Source organism: Gossypium hirsutum, chromosome A01, assembly GCF_007990345.1.
Source record: "Gossypium hirsutum isolate 1008001.06 chromosome A01, Gossypium_hirsutum_v2.1, whole genome shotgun sequence".
Lineage (NCBI taxonomy): Eukaryota > Viridiplantae > Streptophyta > Magnoliopsida > Malvales > Malvaceae > Gossypium > Gossypium hirsutum.
In genome coordinates this window covers 4979601-5003584 of record NC_053424.1, presented here as the reverse complement: position 1 = coordinate 5003584, position 23984 = coordinate 4979601, and the positions used below count along the sequence as shown (strand labels likewise).

Here is a 23984-nt window from a genome sequence, read left to right as displayed (position 1 = left end):
TTAATTTAGAAAAATTAGCTTAATAGATGGGCTAATTGAGCAAGGACTGAATTGTATGACCTGTGAAATTTAGAGGAAAAATGGTAATAATCATCTTGAACTAAAACAGTTTTGGACAGCAGCAGTAGGTTAATTTTGAAAAATCACCATAAATTTTAAAAATTGAATTAGAGGATGAATAATATATGAAATTAAAGCTTATTGAGTCTAGTTTCTCATAGAAGAAACGATGTAAGCAATTGAATTGTAAATTATGAGCTACAATGAATTTTGTGAGACAAGGTCAGAATGAATTCGGGTTCCCCTGTTTTGACTTTGGAAAATCACCAAAAATTGTATAAAATTAATTAGAGGCTCAAATTTATATACTTAGAATCCTTAATGAGTCTATTTTCAATAAAAATCAACAGGAACATTATCCGAGTTCTGGACTGTGATATAATTAATTTTTAGTGAAGAGAGGTCAGAACTGTTGGATAGTGAAACAGGGGAAACTTAAATGAATAAACTGTACTAATTGGCTAAACCAAAAATTATGAAAATTTTATGGTAAGAATAAATATGAGTCTAGTTTCTGGGAAAATTTATGGATCTTAATTTGGAATTCTGTAGCTCAAGATAAAAATAATTTAGTGACTATAACACAGATGGACAGCTTGAATATTCACATAAGTAGATAGTGAAAATTATGGATAATGTTACCTATAAGTGTGTTGTTTATACTAAGGATGTGGATGGAGAGGAGGAGGAGGAAAATATACATATATATATGAATGACTTACGTATAAATTGATCACATGCCCGATTATAATCGATAAATGTTGAATTAGAAATGATATAATGTCTTATTTGGGATATTTAATATGAAATTATGATTATCGTTATAATACAAAAATCGTACTTGTGAGTTTGTATAACTAAATTTTAGTGACCGTTTGTTAATTTTATGAATTTCATGATGTGTTATTTCATATGAATTGATGATAAAATCGTGAATAACGTAAGAGCGTGAAAATTGAATAAACGATCAAATTGAGCACTCTCAGTGACAAGATGAATTGATGGAAAAGACAATGGTTGATCTATAGCAAAGTGCGAAATGTAGGTATGACGTCGTCCATACTGAGCTATGATATGTAGGTATGGTATCATCCATACCGAGTTGTGATCATCCATACCGAGTTGTGAAATGTAGGTATGGTATTATCCATACTGAGTTAAGAAATGTAGGTATGACATTTCCCATACCGAGTTGCGAAACGTAGGTATGGTATTTTCCATACCGAGTATGAAATGTAGGTATGGTATTTCAATGAGGAAAACCATACTGAGTGGTGAACCGTGGCACTGATGATGCGATCGTTGAGAGCACCAAAAATATCCTATTCCCTGTAAAATAATGAAAAAGAAATAGTAAAGGGGAAGTAGGGTCAAATCCTCAGGGACCGGATTATACGAATGCTTGTCTCTCGAAATCCTGGGCAGAATCATGCCCAAGAAAACCTGCGTTCCTGGAAAAAAATAAAAAACAGAATTTAAGAATTGATTTTGGAAACGAAAATAAAATAAAAACAGAATTTAAAGTTTACTGAAATTATGATTACGAAAATAATAAAAATAATAAAGAGAGTTTTAAGAGAAAAGAAATTCTTATGGGAAAGTTCCAGCCTCCGGTTGTCTCATTCCACCTTGGGCTCAATCCTTGGCTTTTGGATGATCCTTCTCGACTCAAGTAAGCCAGTTATAGTGGAAGAGGACGCCTATGACCACCAGTTCCAAAGATTAGATTTACGATTTTTAGGGAACCTGACTCTAGCCAGTAATCTATGCTAGATCAACGTTTCTCAATGGCGAATCCCACACCATTTTGTCTCTTTGGCTCGCCAACCTCTGACGCAGTAAGTTAACGAACCGACTATGCAGTCCTTCCAAAACATACAAAGCGGCCGCCTTTGCATATGCTGAAAAGCTTACTTCTTAAGGGCCATGGACGGAAGCGTCAGCCCGTAGTGCGGAGAAACGATGAATACTTGGCGAGAAGGCTAAGTACGGATTCTAGGCCTCAAGAACCCTTTTTGGGGAAATATTGACAACTTTTGGCTAGAAGGGTTTTTTAGTGGCTCATGATAATGGAGGAAAAGCAAATAAATAAAAATATGGAAAAAGAAATTTTATTGAAAAGAAATATGAAAGAACAAAAGACTTTTGGGGGAGAGTGTTTGTAGAAAAAGATGCCCCCAAATAGAGTCACTTCACCCCTTATTTATAGTGCTAGGGAGATAGTCTAATTGAACTTAAATTCTAAAAAGATAAATACATTTAATTAAAGATAAACAAAGATAATTAAAATAAAATCCTAAATTTGAATAATCCTAATAATTATCTTAATATTAATTATCCTAATAGAATAAAATAAAATAGAGTCTTCCAAAATAAAATCTCTTCTATTTGCTTTTAAGTCTTTGTGCCTTCCATGTTCGCACTTTTGGCACCATATTTGTCCCACGTTGCATATTGGCCCATTTAATCTCCAAATTAACGCTTTTTCCCTTGAATTTACTTTTCGCCTCCAATTTAGTCCCTAAAAGATAAAAAGACATAAATAGCTCAAATTAGTAGGCTCAAGCTCAAAATAAACACATGATTAATATATAAAAACACGTCATTTTAGAGTATTATCAAATTCCCCCTACTTAGCCCATGCTTGCCCTCAAGTATGGTTCCTATCGACTGTGAAAGCTAGATCTTGCCATAAAAGAAATACCACTCCAAAGTTTCATAAAAATTAGTTAAAAACGCATATGAAAAATAAAGAGACCTCTAAGCTTGCTTTAAGTAAAATAGAAAAAGTATTCCAATTATTTCACACAAAAATTAAGATCGACTTGAGTTATGCCATTTAGGTAAATTACCAAACCTACTAAGACACCTTAATTATTTCCTCCTTTAGTCCCCGAAGTGCAACTTTATTAGTACTTATTTTTTTCTTCTTTTTTTTTTCCTTTTTTGATTTTTTTATTTTTTTTAAATTTTTTTATTATTTATTTACTTAGGAATATATTAAACCTTTTAACGTGAAGAGAGATGACAACCCAAGCACCCCACCCCGATTACTCATCCCAACATACTCCTAAAATTATTTATTTTCGGTTAGCGGAGTTTTACTTGTCACGTCACACAACCTTTTGACGCGAAGTAGAATGACAACCCAAGCACCCTACCCCGGTTACTCAGTCAGTTACGATCTAAGCTGTACTCATAACCTCGGCTAGCGGAGTTTTACTTGTCACGTCACACAACCTTTTGACGCGAAGTAGAATGGCAACCCAAGCACCCTACCCCGGTTACTCAGTCAGTCACGATCTAAGCTGTACTCATAACCATGGAAAACATTTATTAAAAATTAAACGATATTTTAAAATTCTTGAGAACTCAGGAAATAAAAAATTTAAGTGTCAAAAATAAGTTTCAATAATCACCTAATAGCCATGAACATTAATTAAGCATGCAATCATTTTAAGTGTTCACTTTATATTAAACTTGATCAATTTTACGAAAAGCAAGATAGAATTAACCTTATTAATCACAATTATTTTTAGCCTAATAAAAATAAAACAGTGAAGATGGCATCAATTATGGGACAAATCATAACTTCCTTAGAAGGTAGGAATTATGCTTGTAGGTCAAACAGTAGGCAATTCCTGGTAAAATCTTGGGCATGAAAAGCAGCAGGATATTCTTAAAATAAATGGGCAGAAATGAGCACAAAACAGCAGCAACAACAATATAACAGCAAAAATAACAGATAATAACAACGAAGAATGCCTCCCCCCACTTAAAACACATAATCCTCGATGTGAAAGTAAAAGGAAAACAAATAGGTGGAGAAAAAAAAGTTTAGAAAAACTCCCCATGTAGTTACCGTCAGTAGGCGCACACGGTGGAGAAAAAGATGGCGAAACGGCAAGAGGTGGAGACGGGGTGGGTGACGTGGCAACGACGGTTCAGCTTCGGGTTCTCACCATAGTGGCTGAGAAATCGGCGGTGGGTGGTGGAGGAGAAAGGAGTTGGCGATTATGGAGAAATTTGGGAAAAGAAGAAAAAAAAATGTAAGGTTTGGGGGTTTTATTTGCTGAAAAGGGGTGTCTGGCTGCAGGTTTTAGGGATTTTAGGGCTGGAATAGGACTGTTTGGTAGCAGGGATATGGCATTTTGGTGCACACTTTCTGTCTTTTTTTTTCTTCATATTTTCGCTCCATTTCACCTAGATGGAAGAAGAGAAATTTATTAATATTTAACTAAAATAAAATAAAATAAAATAATAAATAATAAATAATAAAAGAAAAGAAAGAAAAATAATAAATAAAAATAAAAATAAAGATTGGGTTGCCTCCCAACAAGCGCTTGTTTAACGTCGTTAGCTCGACGCCTTGAACGGTTTTATGGTGGCTCTAACTGAATTTTCTCGACCGTGTGGGCCTGGAAATTCTTGTAAAATGGCTTCACCCATTGACCATTGACTGTGAACCGCTTTTCTGATTCTTCACTCTCTATTTCAACTGCGCTATTCGTAAATACTTCAGTCACAATAAAAGGTCCTTGCCACCGAGATCGAAGCTTACCTGGAATAGTTTTAATACGGAGTTATAAAGCAAAACTCTTTGTCCTACTGAGAAATGCTTCTGAACTATATTTTTGTCATAAAACATCTTTGTTTTGTCCTTATAAATTTGAGCATTCTCGTAGGCATCATTGCGAATTTCCTCCAATTCTTGAATGTCCAATTTCCTTGCCTTCCCCGCGGGCTTTAACTCCATGTTACATTGTCGAATAGCCCAATAAGCGTTATGCTCCAACTCTACTGGTAGATGACATGCTTTGCCAAAAACAAGTCGATACGGGGTCATGCCAATTGGTCCCTTATACGCTGTCTGATAGGCTCAAAGTGCGTCATTGAGCCGAAGACTCCAATCTTTACGGTTGGGTCGAACCATTTTTTCCAAAATTGACTTGATCTCCCTGTTTGAAACCTCTGCTAGGCCGTTTGTTTGGGGATGGTAGGCTGTTGCTATACGATGATGAACCCCATATTTTGATAATAGTGCCTTCATGACCTTGTTGCAAAAGTGGGTACCACGATCACTGATCAAATCTCGAGGTGTTCCAAACCTAGAAAAAATAGTTCGTTTTAGAAACCCCGCAACAGTATTAGCATTATCATTGCGAGTCGGCTTTGCTTCTATCCACTTAGAAACATAGTCTACTGCAAGAAGTATATATCCGTTTCCAAACGAAGGAATAAAGGGGCCTATGAAATCAATGCCCCATACATCAAAAATCTCACATACATGAATCGGGGATAGGGGCATTTGATTTCGTTTAGTGATATTACCTATATGCTGACATTTATCGCAAGACTTACAGAAGTTAAACGCGTCGCGAAAGATTGTAGGCCAATATAGCCCACACCCCAATACCTTGTGAGCTGTCCGCTTAGGGCCAAAGTGACCTCCACAAGCTTCTGTGTGACAAAAAGTAAGGATAGAGGTTACCTCGGTTTCTGGAACACATCGTCGTATTATCTGATCTGAGCAATATTTCCACAAGTATGGATCGTCTCATATGTAATTCCGAGCTTCGCGTCTAAGCTTGTTTTTTACAGATTGAGCTAACTCAGTGGGCAGCGATCCCGTGGTTAAGAGATTAACTATGTCTGCATACCATGGATAGTAAGCCTCGGTTGAGAATAAGCTTTCGTCGGGGAACTCATCCTTTATGGGATCATCATCAAATGGAGTTTTTATCCTACTCAAGTGGTCGGCCACCAGGTTTTTACACCTATTTTTGTCACGAATCTCGATGTCAAATTCTTGGAGCAGTAAAATCCACCTAATGAGCCTTGGCTTTGCTTCCTTATTTGCGATTAAGTACCTAAGAGCTGCATGGTCAGAAAAAATAATCACCTTAGATCCCAGTAAATATGATCAAAATTTATCTAAAGCAAACACAATAGCTAAAAGTTCTTTTTCTATGGTTGTGTAGTTGCTTTGTGCAGCATCTAGGGTCTTTGAGGCGTAACAGATGACATGAGGCTCTTTCGCTATCTTTTGTCCCAATACGACTCCCATGCTACGTTCGCTTGCATCGCTCATAGAACCATCCTTATTTTTTACAAATAACACGGGAGCACCCCAAGGTGAAAAACTCGGTCTCACAAAACTTTTATCAGTTAACTCTTGCAACTGCGACTTTAATTCCTTCAACTCTGCTGGTGCCATTCTATACGGAGCAATCGAAATTGGAGCTGTTCCCAGTATCAAATCAATACCAAATTCTACTTCCCTGACTGGAGGCAAACCCGGTAATTCTTCTGGAAATACGTTCGCAAATTCACACACAACCGGCACTGATTCAACTTTCTTTTCAACTTCTTTTGTATTAATTACATACGCCAAATAAGCTTCATAACCCTTTCTCAGATATCTTTGAGCCGACATTGAAGAAATCACACTAGGCAATGCCTCTGATTTATCTGATTCAACCCGTAGAGTTTCACCATTTCCACACTTTAATTCTATAATCTTTTCTTTGCAATTTATTTTAGCATCATGTAATGTCAACCAATCTATACCCAAAATAACATCAAACTCATCAAACGGCAACAACATCAAGTCGGCCGGAAAGTAATGATCCCGAATCATTAAAGGACATTTCTTACATACTTTATCGACAGTCACACATTTGCCTAACGGATTCGACACTCTAATCATAAATTCTGTGTTCTCAACAGGTATATTCATACTAGACACCAATTTCATGCACACATATGAATGAGTAGAACCGGGATCAATCAAAGCAATAACATTAACATTATAGAGGGAAAATGTACCAGTAATCACATCAGGTGAGGAAGCATCTTCACGCGCTTTAATAGCATAAGTTCTAGCCGGAGCCCTTCCTTCAGGTCTAACTGGTGCATCCCTGGCTTCATTCTTACTGCTTGCTTCGCTCCCAGCTTTTCTTTGATATCTTCCTCTCGAATCCGCCCCACTTGTTTTTGTATTCTGAAATTTTTCTTTTTCAGCTCTCTCTGGGCAATCTCTAATAAAATGATCCAGAGAACCACATCGAAAACATTCATTTGCTCTACACGGACCAAAATGATTTCTACCACACCGCTGGCACTCAGGTTTAACAAATCTCGAGTTCCTTACACTGGCTACCGAAGTAGTCTGGGATTTAGGACCCACATTTTACTTCTTATAATTCCCATATGATTGCCCAGCTGAAGCTTGGGAACGAGGATTCATATTCCTTGACTTTCCAGGTTGCTGTGAAAATGAACCGCTCATCGGTCTTTTCTTCCAATTTCTAGTCTCAGCCTCTACCTTTTTCTTTTCTTTAAGTAATTCTTCGGCCTTACAAGCTCGATCAACCAATACTACCATTTCTTTTAATTCAAGAATTCCAACAAATACCTTGATGTCTTCGTTGAGCCCGTCTTCAAATCGTCGGCACATCTTGGCCTCTGTAGGAACATACTCTCTGGCATACTTACTTAATCGAACAAACTCTCTTTCATATTCTGTAACTGTCGTATTACCTTGCTTCAGCTCAAGAAATTCTTTACGCTTCTGATCAAAAAATCTTTCACTAATATATTTCTTCCGAAACTCTTCTTGAAAGAATTCCCAAGTTATTTTCTCTTTCGGTACCACCGAAATCAAAGTCTTCCACCAATTATAAGCTGAATCCCTCAACAAAGATATAGCACATTTCAAACATTCTTCAGGTGTACAAGATAATTCGTCAAATACCCGGATTGAATTTTCAAGCTAGAACTCTGCTCTTTTGGCATCATTATCAATATTTTCTTTAAATTCTTCGACCCCTTGCTTGCGAATTCTATCAACTGGAGTTCTGTGAAATTTCATCAGATCCATACCTTGAGGCATCGGGGGTACAGGTTGAGGAATTGGGGGAGGTGGGGGAGGTTGTACATTTGGGTTCGTACGAACGAACTCAGTGTACCATTCACTCATCATTTGGAGAAAGGCTTCCCGACCCCTTTCTCCTCCTCACTGACCAACAGTAGGAGGTGGATTTTCAGTCGGCGCTACTCCTTCAGCCAGAGCTGGCGCATTACTCTCTACTTCATCTGCCACAGCTGGATCGGGATCCATTTACTATAAAAAAATCATTTAAAAAGGTCAAAAGTCGTCACACTATCACAATTTATACATATGGCATGTATAGCAAAATCCGTACATACAACACGTAGTCCGAGAACCGACTAAACCTGCTCTGATACCACTAAATGTAATGCCCCCACGCCCGAGACTGTAGCCGGAGTCGAGTATGAGGTGTTACTAAGCTTAATTTAACATTTTTAGAACTTTGGATTATTTGTTTCTACATTCACAGCTTTTAAGCTACTTGCGTCACAGTCACAAGAAAAAATCATATCTCGAGTTCCGAAACTCGAAATCAAGATCTGTAAATTTTCCCTGAATCTAGACTCATATACCTATCTACTAATTTTTTTATAAAATTTTTGGTAGGGCCAATTAGTACAGTTTATTAGTTAAAGTTACCCCTGTTTCAGGACTTGACTGGTCTGACCTCTGTTTACTACGAACCACATTTCTCTCTGTAAAAAATTCATATGACTATGAGGTTTGTTTCCACTAAAACTAGACTCAATAAGGATTCTGAGGATATAAAATAAACCACCTAATTATATCTTTACAATTTATGGTGAATTTCTAAATTAAGAATAGGGGATTCAGAAACTGCTAAGACCCTGTTTCACTAAAATTAAAATATCTTCTAACATATAATTCCTTTACCTGTTTCATTTGTTTCATGTGAAACTAGACATAATAATCTTCAATTTGATATGTAGTCCATCACGAAATTCAATTTCTATCATTTTTAGTAAATTTTCCTACTTGCTTCAGTGTTGCTGCAGTATTCTGTTTATGGCAAATTTCATCCCTCTTATGAGTTTTTATGCACTAAGTATCTTAATAATTTTCCTTATCATCAAACATAATTTAAACTTACCATTTTCATAATTTATCATTATCAAATATTTTCTCAACCATTCTGTCACCATATCATAAGATCATTTACACAAAATAAGTATATTGCTATACATGCCATATTTAAATTTACAAGCCATTTACCAAAAATCTTCCGAATAGTGTGACTGAGCCTTCGACCTATCCCGACTCCTGAACTGGCTTGTCCAAAACTACAATGAGTAAGAAGGAGGGAGTAAGCATAAATTCTTAGTAAGTTCATATGTAAATAATAAATAACATAACAAGCAATCAAACTAATCAACATTAGCATATATCATCAACACACTTATCACATTTTTTAATCATTTTTCATCATCTTATTACCTTATCGTGGTTGTAATCAACACTCAACCCGAGGGTTAAATACATACCTGTCCAAAATATCCATTTCTCATCACTTACCAATACGTCTCTTTTCATCTCGAGTATTCCTCCATTTGAGTAAAACTTTACCCGTTGAACACATCGGAATATAATTTGGATACATGGATAATTTGCATATAAGTGCCACATATTCAATCAAGCAATCATGTAACCCGCCCATAAGCGAACTCGGACTCAACTCAACGAGCTCGGGCGTTCGCATCCATAAGTGAACTTGGACTCAACTCAACGAGTTCGGATGCCTAGTTACATCTCACGAACTCGGACTCAACTCAACGAGTTCGGACATTTGCATCCATAAGTGAACTCGGACTCAACTCAACGAGTTCGGATGCTCAACCATCCTAGTGACATGTCACTTGTATCCTAATCTATTCCTAAGGTTCAAACGGGATTTTCCTCGAACACTTATCCTTGCCGTCTTCCGTAGAATGCCGAAATCAATACTCGGTAACAATTATATTTAACAAGTAGCTCACATAATTTACATACTATTTGAAATTAACCACAAAGCATACATTTCATAATGAAATTCAGCATAATACATAATTAATATCAATAACTTAAAAATAACAATTATGCTACATTATTTACACATGAAATTACCTTGGTACCAAAATACAAAGATTTTGCAATTTAGTCCACAATCTTTTCTTTTCCTCGATTGAGGTCGATTCCACGTCTTTCTTGATCTAAAATAACACATTTAGCTCATTTAATACTCACATTATCAAATTAATCCTTAACTCAAATTTTGGCAAAATTACAATTTTGCCCCTAAACTTTTGCATATTTACATTTTTGCCCCTAGGCTCGGGATTAAACTTTATTCCTTATTCTTATGTTTTACAACATGCTGATCACTTTTCTCTTCTATGGCAACATCAAATTCTCACTCTAACATGTACTTGTGACTATTAGGTATTTTTACCGATTAAGCCCTTTTACTCGTTTTTGCTTAAAATCGAGTAGTACAAGTTGTCTAACATAATTTAAAACCCCATATTCTATCATAAAACATCAAAATACACAAATTTCACCTATGGGTATTTTTCCAAATATAAACCCTAGGTTGAATTATTGTTAACATAAGCTTAATCGAGCTACCGAGATTCCAAAAACGTAAAGAACATTAAAAACGGGGCTTGGAATCACTTACTATGGAGCTTGGAAGCTTGAAACAAACCCTAGCTATGGAGAACCCTTGAAATTTCGGCCTAATGAAGAAGATGGACAAAAATTGGCTTTTAATTTTGTTTTTAATTCATTTTAATAACTAAATGACCAAAATACCCTTAGTACTAAACTTTCCAAAAATTCCTTCCATGTCCTAATTTTGTCCATGAACTTAAAATTGGTCAAATTGCTATTTAAGACCTCCCCATTAATATTCCAAAACAATTTCATACTAAAAACTTCTAGAATGCAAGTTTTGCAACTTATTCGATTTAGTCCCTACTTTCAATTTAAGCACTTTAGGCATAGAATTTCATCACGAAATTTTCACACAATCATGCAATCATATCATAATCATCAAAATAATTATAAAATAATTATTTCTATCTCAGATTTGTGGTCACGAAACCACTATTCCGATTAGGCCCTAATTCGGGATATTACAGTTACCAACTTTTGCTTAAGTGTATCAAAAGCCTCATTGCATTTTGAGTCAAACTCAATTTTTTTGTCTTTCTGCAACAGCTCGCACAATGGTTCAGCTATTTTTGAGAAGTTTTTTATAAAACGCCTTTAAAATCCTGCATGGCCAAGAAAAGAACGTATCTCTCTAACAATAGAGGGATATGGCAAAGAATTTATAATGTCAATTTTAGAGTATTATCAACTGAGCAAATGACAGACTCAAATTCATAAAACGTTCTCTAATTTGACAAAGATTGGTAAGTGACATATGAAATTAATATTGGTAGACTTATGGTTATTATTGATATTGATCTGAATTAAGTGTACCCATTGATATTTAAATGATTCAAAGGGTAAGGTTCTGATATGAGATAATATGAGTTTGAAATGAAATATTACCGGTATATACCTGAATTATATGGAAATGATGGTACGTGAAAAATTGATATAATGAAATGAATAATAAATGTTTATAAAGAAACAACAAAAGAATGATATCTATCATGATATGTAAAAACGTGATTATCTTTTATATGTTGTTACAAGTGAAATTATGTATGTTGAGACGAGAAATAAAATCAAGTGTGATATGATGAGAAAATAAATTTATCTATGATGAATCTATATGAATATGTTTAAGTATGCTAACAAGTGTTGCTGTTGATGCTTAGACAAGTGCCAAGCTATTGGTTAAATGGTAATATGATTATTTTTGTATGATGTGTTAAAGGGGTAAGTGCTCAAATGAAAATATACTTGTGCTTGTGAGAGAGTGGCAAGTTTTAAGTTATGCAATATCTTGTGAAATGACTTATCATGTGATTAATTAAAAAGAGTTATGTCCAAACGCACTAGCTTGTGGGTATAATGGCATGGTAGGCTTATGACCGGTGTGTTATGCATAAAGAATGAGTGTGGAAAGTAAAGAAATACATATGAAAATAAAGAGACTCAGAAAAGTTAAAATTATTTAAAATCTTATTAAGCTAGAGATGATATGTATAAATAATGTTGTGAATTTATTTACTTTGTGAATTGATGAATATAACTTCGTGAATATAGTGTGAACCACACGACCTGGCCACACAGCCTGTGACCCCTTGCAGAGTTGAAAAATTTTAAATATTTAAAAAAAAATTTTAAGTTCTCGGTTAAGTCCCGATATATATATTCTGGGCCTCGATGGCTCACATAAGGGACACTATGATTAAATTTGATTGATTTCAGGTATGAATGTTATGTGAAGTGAAATTTCTGTTAAATGATCTGTAAATTTTGGTAATACTCCGAATCCCTATTCTGGCGACGGATACGGGTTAAGGGTGTTACAATAAATATTTGAAAATGTTCCAACAATCTGCCCCCATTTGAATATTTTAGATTTTGATATTCTTGGAAATCAATTTGCATAAATGAAAGTGTTTAACGACTAAACCTTCACTTAGTGAAAATATGTTAAAGTTAATCAAAATTGCATGGTAGACTAAACTTTGAACCAACTATTCCATTTAATTAACCGAACACATCTCACACAATGATTTCAACATTGGTCAATGCATAGTACCTAGGGACACTATTATGGTCATGTGTCTATGTCCACTTTTCATGAGTGCTGTCAAAGCCAAGCCCTTGAGCTCCTAGAAGCGGCCACACTTCCACTCACATAGGTAGATCCCATCATCGTAATTATAACACTCTAGCATATTTATGATACGGCGACCCCTTAAGTCCTCTTTTGTTCCTCTTCTGTAGTGAAGGCCTCTCATCCTTACTTCATATGATGATTAGAGGTAATTTGGTGACATGGACAAATGTATCTAGAGCTGGGCCAGTGGTTTCCCACTTACTTTTTACAGATGACAGTTTCATCTTCGATGAGACTAAGATTGCGAATACAGAGAACTTACAAGAGATTCTTCGAGAGTATGAGGTGTACTTGGGTCAAATGCTTAAATTTGACAAATTCCTTATCTATTTCAGTCTGAATGTAAATGAGGCAACTTAAGGAAGCATCATCTCGGCTTTAAGTATATGCATTTCGGATAATCCGGAAAGGTATCTTGGGCTACCAATTGTGGTTGGGAGACATAAAAGAAGGGCTTTTTGACACATCAAGGAGAAAATTCAGGGACAGATTGATGGATGGTGTACACGTTGTCTGTCACAAAAGGAGGAAGGAAATTTTCATTAAAGCCATTCTACAGGAACTACCTACTTACACTATGTCCTGTTTTTTACTTCCAGTGTCCTTTTTGCAAGGACTTAGAGTATATTATTTCTAGATATTGGTGGTATCCGTTGGTGTTCTTAGGAGGTTGGGGGGTTTGAGTTTCCGTAATTTGGCTAAGTTTAATGTTAAGTTACTTGCAAAACAAAGTTGATGACTTTTGTGTAATCCGAGGTCTCTTATGGAAAAAAAATTAAAAGGCAAGTATTTCCCACATGTTGATTTTTTGCAGTGCGAGTTTAGAACTCAACCTTTGGTGGTCTAGAGGAGCATTTGGGCTGCTAAGGGTTTGCTAAACAAAGGCTATAGTTGGCTAGTGGGGAATGGGCATTCAATATCCATTTTGGACACTCCCTGGTTGTTGATCGACAAACCATGCACTGTTGAGATTGCATGTGCTCCCAAAATTTCCAAGGTGGTTGACTTAATCTATTCTTATACAAGTATCTGGAACACAAAACTTATGCTCTTGATTTTTGCTTACCATGATCCTAAAAAATTCTCAGCATCCCATTGGTGGGACATGGGTCGGTTGATCAGCTACATTGGTGCCTTGAAAGTAATGGAGAGTATTCAGTGAGGAGTGGCTATCGACTTCTTCTTAGGGGAAACTTCGGATCAACGAATGACAAATATATAATAGTTGAACAAATTACGAGATACCTATTTCGTACTCTATAGAATATGCATGTCCCAGCAAAAACTAAAATTACATTTAGGAAATTTTTACATAATTATCTGCCCACTTATTCCAATTTGTACTTGAAGCATTTGTGTGGGGACTCGATGTGTCCTTAATGTGGAATAGTCGCTGAGACCTCTTTGCATTCCACCTACGATTGTCATTTAGTGGTTTGTTTGGCAGGAGGTGGGCTTCCATTTGTACATGATTTGGTTGGAGCTTCTATGTTTATGTGGGTTTGAGATTTGTTCCTTACCATTACTCCAAAACAACAACTTTTTGTTATTATTGTTTGGACCCTTTGGTTCTTTAGAAATATGTAAATCCATTATGGTAAAAGGTACTCTACAATAGAAATTGCTACCTTTATCCAAGGTTATGCTTGGCAGTTGGATTGGATTTTTGGTGCTTCGAAACATCAGGCGGTACCTCGAATAGAGGTGTGGATGCCATTGGTAGAACTATAACACCCCTAACCCTTATCCGTTACCGGAACAAGGTTACAGAGCATTACCGAACCTTACGGATTAAATATGAACATTTCACAACTTTTATTATACATATCAAGAATCATTTATAAAACACTTATATTGTCCCTTAGATGGGGCACATAGCCTAAGAAACGGGCGTGTCTCCTGGCTGTGTGAGCCACACGACCAGCCACATGGGTGTGTGTCTCCTACTCCTAAATTTTTTTTAGTACCCGGTTTAGTCCGGATCCACTTCTAAGGTGTGCATTGGGCCTCGAGGGTCCATTTAAGGGACAATATGAGCGTTTTATAACTGATTCTTGATATGTATAATAAAAGTTGTGAAATGTTCATATTTAATTCGTAAGGTCTGGTAATACTTTGTAACCTTGTTTCGATGACAGATAAGGGTTAAGGGTGTTACAAGAACCTTTTGTACATGTCAATTTTGATGCTGGTTTTTATAGGGGGTTGGTAAGGCGAATGCTGGGATTGTTATCCGAGATAGTTGTGGGTTGTTGGTGGTGGTGGCTTGTTTTTGGAAACCACATATCCCAACTCCACTTGTCTCCGATGCTTGGGATTGTCTTGAAGCGATTTGGTTTGCAAAGGAGATGGGTTTTTGGAGGGTTGAATTCTAAGAGGATTTTCTACTTATAATTACAAAGATGAAGTCCATTGTTACTGATAGATTTGACATCAGCCTGTTAATTGGGGAAGCCAAATTGTTAGTCATTGAGTTTACAACATATCATTTTCAGCATATTCATCACCTTGGGAACAAAGTGGCTCACCTTATGGAAAAAGAAGGCTTTCACGGGCAATGTGATTCTTGGTGGGTCGAGGATGGCCCCGTCATCATCTAGGATCTGGTGCATGTAGAGTTGTTACATGTTAGACAAGTTATTTCTCCACAATCATGATAGTGGAAGGGATTGGTACTTCAGATATGGACGATTGGCACTTTAGATATGGACGATTGGCAACGGTATGACCTGGAGGCAAGGTTGGTGCTTTGGTTGATATGTTGCTTGGTTCGGGTGGGTTATCGCTGGAGACATGGACCTCTATCTAGTCTATTATCGAGAGGGATGACAGGGTTTTTCTTCCTCTAGGGTTGGGCATTTCAACGAGTTCTTTGATTTTTGAGATTGGAGCTCTACAAAGGTGGTTGGGTTTTTCTTTCGTTTTTCCTTTGGTTCTAGGTAAAAGATGATAATTGTTATCTTTTTCTTGTTTAGAGCTTTCTTTGGTTTTTTAATTGTAGTCTGTTTATGCCTTTGTGTGATACGATGCCCTTTTGAATAATATATAAGCCCAACTTTTATTTTTAAAAAAACTAGTGTAGTTACCAACAATGAATTTTGACAAGAACTTTTAAAATAATGAAAAAAAATTAAAAAATGAAAACTTGTTAAAATACATATTTCATTAAAAAATATATTTTATTAAAAAATATATTTTATAAACAGTTGATGCATAAGTTTCATATATCATCAATTAATTAAAAAATGATATATTTATGTGTAAAATAAAAATGTTAAAAGATTTAAAAATAAATATAAACAAATTTATTTTTAAAAATATTAATTATAATCATTAAAAATAAATAAATACAAAAAAAATAAAATAAAATGTAAAATTTGAAATCCAAATCCCAAATTAGTCACCTAAAAACCAAAACTTAAAATCTAAAATCTAATTAAAAGTTTTTAAAAACAAAATAATAATAAAAAATATAAAATTTCTAAATAAAGATAATAATAAAGTCCAAAAATAAAAGTTTACCAAGATGGCAACTTCCAAAATTGAAAAGTTTTCAAGAATGGTCGAATTCATCCGAAAAAAATAAAAAAATTCCTTGTACATTTTGATTTCATTTGATGCATCTTGCTTTCAATAATTAGATTATTAGGTAAAATGAAGCCTTGTGAAATGCTCATTTATGTTTCATAATTCATATATATTTATTGATAACATGCATAATTTTAAATTAATTGAAAGTAAAAGACCGTATTTTCCCTCTAAAACTATGCATGTAATCAGTAAGTATATAAGCAAACCAAAAACACAAATGAGGTACAGGCAATTAAGCTAATAATACACGTAAATATAACTTCAGCTGGTAAATCAGATAATGAGTGCTAATCCATATTAGCATCCCTAAAAACTCTTATAAACAACATTTTAAATATATAAAAAAAAGAATTAAAACAATTTCTATCAAAGAGTAATGCTAAATATTATTAATTATTAATAATATAAAATAAAACTTTATTACAGTTAAATCAAAGTGAGAAAAAATTGTATAAAAAACTGAAATAAAACGCAACCAAATGAATTGATGTATAAATGAGCTCAAAGTATATATATTTAAATCTATCAGAAATTTAGCATACATATTTTTAAAAGAAAATGCCTGTAAGGGTTACATTATTAGTGTATAAAGATAATTTTCCATTAATTCTCCCTAAAAAATAATGGATCTGCCTTTTGCTTTCCTAATTCCTACTGTGCATTCAACTAACAATTCCATTTTTTAATCTACCTTTTAACAGGAACACAGATTTTGTGTGTTACAATAACAGGTATGTATACATTTATGATACTATGGTCAAGATAGAAATTATGCTTTGGAGTTTCTTTTGGAAAAATAAAGCATTTGCACATTGCTTAAATTAGGCTCCATCTAGTGTCTTATTTCAATAGAAAATGAAAAAAGTTAAAAAAATATATTAAAGATGTTGTTCCAATAGGGTCGGAAGCGTGTAAATTATTGTACTAAAAAATCACACAAAGTTCAATTCCCAGGGAAGAGAGGTGGATCACATGGATCTCTTAAATACCAAGTCTTTCCTTAGACAGAATATCCCTTCTATAGTAATTTAATAGCACAATTAAATACTACTATTATACCCTCAAATATTGAAAGAAAAATAGGACAAGAAAGAACACAAGAGATTTAACGAGGTTCGGTAAATTATACCTACGTCCTCGGGCACTAACACCAGATGATAACTTTACTATCTCCAAAGTATTACAAACAAATAGAATTCCTTAAGAATTCTCAAATGGGAGAAGAGAGAAAACTAAGAGAGAAAGATTGGTTGGGATGGTTGAAATGAGAAATGGTTAGGCCTATTTATAGTTGAAGTTCAGGGACTAACTTGCAAATGGCCTAAAAAATTAGGAACCAAAATTGCAATTATCCCTTTCAACTTTAAACAACTTGCCAACTATTTTTTTTCTTTCGGTGCCAATTGCACCTCCCACCATTTTTGACTTTTCAACCCCTTTTTAATTTAACTTATCAACAATCTCCACCTTGAAGATTTGATTAGGATAATCACATCTTCACACACTTCCTTCAACTCCCCAAATTCGATAAAGCTATCTTTTGTAGTGCCTCCAAATGCGCTCTCGAGCGCCATACACCTAAAGGTGCTCAAATTCTCAGGATGTTAATCAAGTTCAAACAATGATTAAACTTGATTGTTGTTACCACCTTGGTCATCATATCTGCGGGATTATCTGTTGTCGGAATCTTCTCAAGTAGAATTTTTCCTTTTTCAAAGACTTCCCGCACAAAGTGATATCTTACGTCGATATGCTTGGTTCTTGAATGATAGACTTGATTTTTCGCTAAATGAATAGCACTCTGACTGTCACAATATAGACTAATGTGACTTTGAACAACTCCCAAGTCTTTCAATAATCCATTAAGCCAAATAGCCTCCTTAACAGCTTCTGTAACTGACATATATTCTGCCTCTGTAGTAGACACAGCTACTGTAGACTGTAAGGTAGACTTCCAACTCACTGGGGCTTTCGCAAGAGTAAACAGATACCCCATAGTTGAACGACGTTTATCTAAATCACCAGCAAAGTCAGAATCAACATATCCAACTACAAACTGACCAAGTGCTTCATCCTGTTCAAAAATTAAACCAACATCTACGGTTTTTCGAAGATACCGTAGAATCCATTTCACAGCTTGCCAATGTCCTTTTCCAGGATCATGCATATACCTGCTCACAACTCCAACAGCTTGTGAAATGTCAGGCCTCGTACACACCATCGCATACATCAAACTCCCAACTGCATTAGCATATGGGACTTTCGCCATATATTCTCTTTCTTCTTCAGTTTTCGGAGATAATTGAGCACTAAGTTTCAAATGAGAAGCAAGTGGGGTACTTACATGTTTTGTGTTTTCATTTACACCAAAACATTGTAATACCTTTTTCAGATATTGCTTCTGATTCAAACAAAGCTTGCCTCTCTGTCTATCTCTACTTATCTCCATGCCGAGAATCTTCTTGGCCTCACCTAGATCTTTCATCTCGAACTCTTGATTCAACTGAGCCTTCAGCTTATCTATCTCATTTTGGCTCTTCGAAGCGATTAACATATCATCAACATACAAGAGTAGATAAATGAAAGATCCATCATGCAGCTTCTGCAAATACACACAATTGTCATATTTGCTTCTTGTGTACTTCTGCCTTCTCATAAAGCTATCAAATCGCTTGTACCACTACCTCGGGGATTGCTTCAATCCATATAGCGATTTGTTAAGCTTACAAACCCAATTTCTACCACCAGCATCTGTGTATCCTTCTGGCTGAGTCATATAGATCTCCTCTTCTAACTCACCATGCAAGAAAGCCGTCTTAACATCAAGTTGATCTAGCTCCAAATTCAACTGTGCTACCAAGGCCAACAAAATTCTAATGGAGGAATGCTTCACAACAGGGGAAAATACATCATTGTAGTCAATTCCCTCCTTCTGAGCGTAGCCTTTAGCTACCAATCTTGCCTTGTAGCGAATATCCTTCTTGCTAGGAGATTCATCTTTCTTTGCGAATACCCACTTGCATCCGATTGCCCTTTTATCTTTCGGTAATTGCGCCAACTCCCAAGTATTGTTCTTCCGGAGAGACTGCATTTCTTCATCCAAGGCGCTTTTCCATTTATCACTTTCTAAGCTTTGCATTGCTTCTTGATAAGTGATAGGAATATCATCAACAACGGGAAGGGCGTAGGCCACCATATCAGTAAATCGAGCAGGTTTACGAATTTCTCTCCGTGGCCTTGTAACTGCAACTGGTTCTGGTGTACTTAGTGGTTCTTGGGTCAGAACCTCTTCAACCTCTAATTCCTCCATTGTGGCTGGAGAATTAGACTTATTAACTGGGCAAATCCCCATCTGCTCAAACTCCACCTGTTTTGGAGTACACTCCACCTGCTGTGGAGTATTGCTCGTCTGAATATCTTTATCTGCTACCTTTTTCAATGTGGCAGATTCATCAAAGATAACATCTCTGCTACAGATCATTTTCTTTGTGCTTAAGCACCAAAGACGAAATCCCTTCACTCCAGAAGTGATTCCCATAAAGAGAGCTTTCTTTGCCCTCGGATCTAACTTTGACTCCTTCACATGGTAATATGCAGTGGATCCAAACACATGTAAGGAATCATAATCTGTAGCCGGTTTTCCAGACCATACCTCCATAGGAGTTTTTCTTTCTAATGCAGATGATGGCAAACGATTAACAAGATGGCCAGCGTATGTCACAGCCTCAGCCCAAAATTGCTTGCCCAACCCAGCATTGGACAACATACATCGAACTTTCTCCAGCAATGTTCGATTCATACGCTCTGCCACTCCATTCTGTTGTGGTGTATCCCTAATTGTGAAGTGTCGAACAATACCATACTCTTGGCACACATCGAAGAACGGATCACTTTTATATTCCCCTCCATTGTCCGTCCTAAGCCGCTTGATTTTCTTGCCAGTCTGGTTTTCGATCATAGTTTTCCATTTAAGAAAAACTCCAAGCACTTCATCTTTAGTTTTCATGGTATACACCCAAACTCTTCTGGAAAAGTCATCAACAAAAGTAACAAAGTAGTGTTTTCCTCCCAACGAATGTGTTTTGGAAGGCCCCCACACATCTGAGTGAATATATTCCAAAATACCTTTTGTATTATGGATAGCAGTGCCGAATTTCACTCTCTTTTGCTTTCCCAGAACACAGTGCTCACAAAATTTTAATTTGCAAGCCTTTGCACCTTTCAACAATCCTTGCTTTGCCAGAATTTGCAAGGATTTTTCGCTGGCATGTCCCAACTTCATATGCCACAACTGCATTGAGTCCAAGTCTTTGTTACCGGAAGCTGCAGCGACTGCTCCAATAATTGTACTACCTTGGTAGTAATACAAGTTATTTTTCCTGATGCCCTTCAATATCACAAGTGCTCCAGATGTCACTTTCAAAATCCCATCTCTCATAGTAACAACTGAACCATTGGATTCCAAGGCTCCCAATGAGATGAGATTTTTCTTCAAACTGGGCACGTACCGAACATCAGTCAGAACTCTGGTTGATCCATCTTGATTCTTTAATTGGATTGAACCTATCCCAACAGTTTTACAGGCATTGTCATTGCCCATATAAACAACTCCTCCATTTAGTTCTACTAAATCAGAGAACCACTCCCGGTTAGGGGACATATGATAGGTACAACCCGAATCCAATATCCACTCATCTGAATGGAACGACGATGATGATGCAACCAGTGATAGTTCAGAGTCACTAGTATCATGCTTTGCAACACAAGCATCTACAGCAGCTTTTCCCTTATTCTTCAGCTTTGGACAATTTTTCTTCCAGTGGCCTTTCTCATGACAAAAAGCACATTCATCTTTCCCGAGTCTGGACTTTGACTTTGATCTCCCCTTTTGAGTTTTCCTGTTTGTCCTTCTTTCTCTGTTCATAACTGTATAAGGCCGCACAGACTTCGCTCAGAGATATATCACTCCTGCCATGAAGTAGAGTAGTTTCTAGGAACTCAAACTCCTCAGGAAGTGACCCCAACAGCATCAAAGCCAAATCTTCATCTTTGAATGTCTCATCCATATTCAGCAAATCAGTGACTAACTGATTAAATTTGGTGATGTGATCATTCATTGTGGTACTTGGGACGTATGTGAAGCGAAACAGTCTTTTCTTCAAGTGGAGCTTATTTTGACTGTTTTTCTTCAAAAATTTTTCTTCAAGTGCCACCCACAACTTATTTGCAGAAGTCTCCTTTGAAAAAGCATACCTCTGCTCTCGAGAAAGGCATGATCGAATTGTGCCACATGCCAACCGATTGATCGCCTTCCAATCTTTCTCCTGTACATCATCTGGTTTCTCTTCATCAATGGCAATATCTAGACCCTGCTGAAAAAGGGCATCTAGAACCTCACTTTGCCACATACCAAAATGGCCCGTGCCATCAAAGATCTCCACGGCCAATCTTGCATTTGCAATTGTCGGTCTTGTCCACATGGACGATGTTGAAGCTCCTACACCAACCGTTTTCTCCATAATCTTTCAATATACCTAAGGAAATCTTTTCTGATGTGGAAGATCAGTTAAACTGCAACCACAGAGCATACTACGATTAACCTTCGGCTCTGATACCACTTGTTGTTCCAATAGGGTCGGAAGCGTGTAAATTATTGTACTAAAAAATCACACAAAGTTCAATTCCCAGGGAAGAGAGGTGGATCACATGGATCTCTTAAATACCAAGTCTTTCCTTAGACAGAATATCCCTTCTATAGTAATTTAATAGCACAATTAAATACTACTATTATACCCTCAAATATTGAAAGAAAAATAGGACAAGAAAGAACACAAGAGATTTAACGAGGTTCGGTAAATTATACCTACGTCCTCGGGCACTAACACCAGATGATAACTTTACTATCTCCAAAGTATTACAAACAAATAGAATTCCTTAAGAATTCTCAAATGGGAGAAGAGAGAAAACTAAGAGAGAAAGATTGGTTGGGATGGTTGAAATGAGAAATGGTTAGGCCTATTTATAGTTGAAGTTCAGGGACTAACTTGCAAATGGCCTAAAAAATTAGGAACCAAAATTGCAATTATCCCTTTCAACTTTAAACAACTTGCCAACTATTTTTTTTCTTTCGGTGCCAATTGCACCTCCCACCATTTTTGACTTTTCAACCCCTTTTTAATTTAACTTATCAACAAAAGATTCAGCAAATAGCAAAGAATAATAAAAAAAAGCAAAGCATTAATCAAACAAAATTTTAATAAATAATATATACATATTTTAGAATCATGTTATTTTTTCTTGAAAAACAGGGATCATATTAGCTCGGACATTTTTGGGGATATTTTGTTTGGCTATTCTTATTATGCGTAAATTAAGAAGAAGACATTTATTTGTGGATGATGCGATTGAGAACTTTCTTCAAAGTCAAATGAATTTTACGCCGATAAAATATTCATATTCTGAAATAAAAAAAAATAACGGAAGGATTCAAGAATAAATTAGGCCAAGGAGGTTTTGGCACTATATTTAAAGGCAAACTTCAAAGCGGTAAACTTGTGGCAATAAAATTGCTAAACAAATCAAAAGGTAAAGGTCAAGATTTCATTAATGAAGTTGCAACAATAGGAAGGATTCATCATGTTAATGTGGTGCAACTTATTGGATTTTGCGTTGAGGGAAATAAACAAGCTTTGGTTTATGACTTCATGACGAATGGATCTTTAGATAAATTTATATTCTCAACAGGAAGTAGTAGTTTGAGTTGGCAAAAGATGTGTCAAATAGCAGTTGGAGTGGGTCGAGGTATTGAATATTTACATAATGGTTGTGCCATGAAGATTTTACATTTTGATATCAAGCCACATAACATCCTTTTAGACGACAACTTTAATCCAAAAGTTTCGAATTTTGGCCTTGCAAAATTATACTTAGTGGATGATAGTATTATTTCTCTCACAGCAGCACGAGGTACATTTGGATATATAGCTCCTGAATTGTTTTATAAAAACATTGGAAATATCTCATATAAAGCTGATGTTTATAGTTTTGGAACGATGTTAATGGAAATTGTGGGAAAGAGGAAAACTTTGAACATTTCTGTTGAACATTCAAGTCAAGTTTATTTTCCTACATGGATTTATGACAGACTTCAACTAGGGGAGAACATAGAGCTTGAAGACGTGTTAGAAAGTGAAAACAACGTCATGAGAAAAATGATAATTGTTGCCTTTTGGTGCATACAAACAAAGCCCATACATCGTCCTTCAATGACCAAAGTATTTAAGATGCTTGAAAGTGAAGATGAGCTCCTTGAGATACCTCCAAAGTCTTTGATATTTTCTGTCGACATGTCATATAATGATAGTAAATAAGAATTAAACAGACATGAGACTTTGCGTAATGCAAATTGTGTAATATTTAAAAGGAGGATTTGCTTTAATTTACGGCCTTGGAATGGCTATGAAGATAAATAAACAAGGCTCTCCTAAAATTAATGTGAAATGTAGACCAAAATTTATTTATGTGTAAAGGTTTTTGCTATTTTATACATTAGTAGGAGCTCTTCTTCAATCTCATCTAAACTCAAGATTTCATTTATAAAATAATGACAAAGATAAAATTATTTTTTGTTTAATTTAA

The 23984-nt window shown here is 35.8% G+C and overlaps 1 non-coding gene across 1 annotated transcript in view; it reads left to right on the top strand.

Annotated features, from left to right (window-relative positions):
• Nucleotides 1-23984, top strand: part of LOC107940619 (rust resistance kinase Lr10) — a 26747-nt gene extending 2763 nt beyond the window's left edge. Inside the window, exon 3 of the transcript XR_005899653.1 lies at nt 17048-23984. This is a non-coding gene — a transcript (rust resistance kinase Lr10). The remainder of the gene's footprint in view (nt 1-17047) is intronic.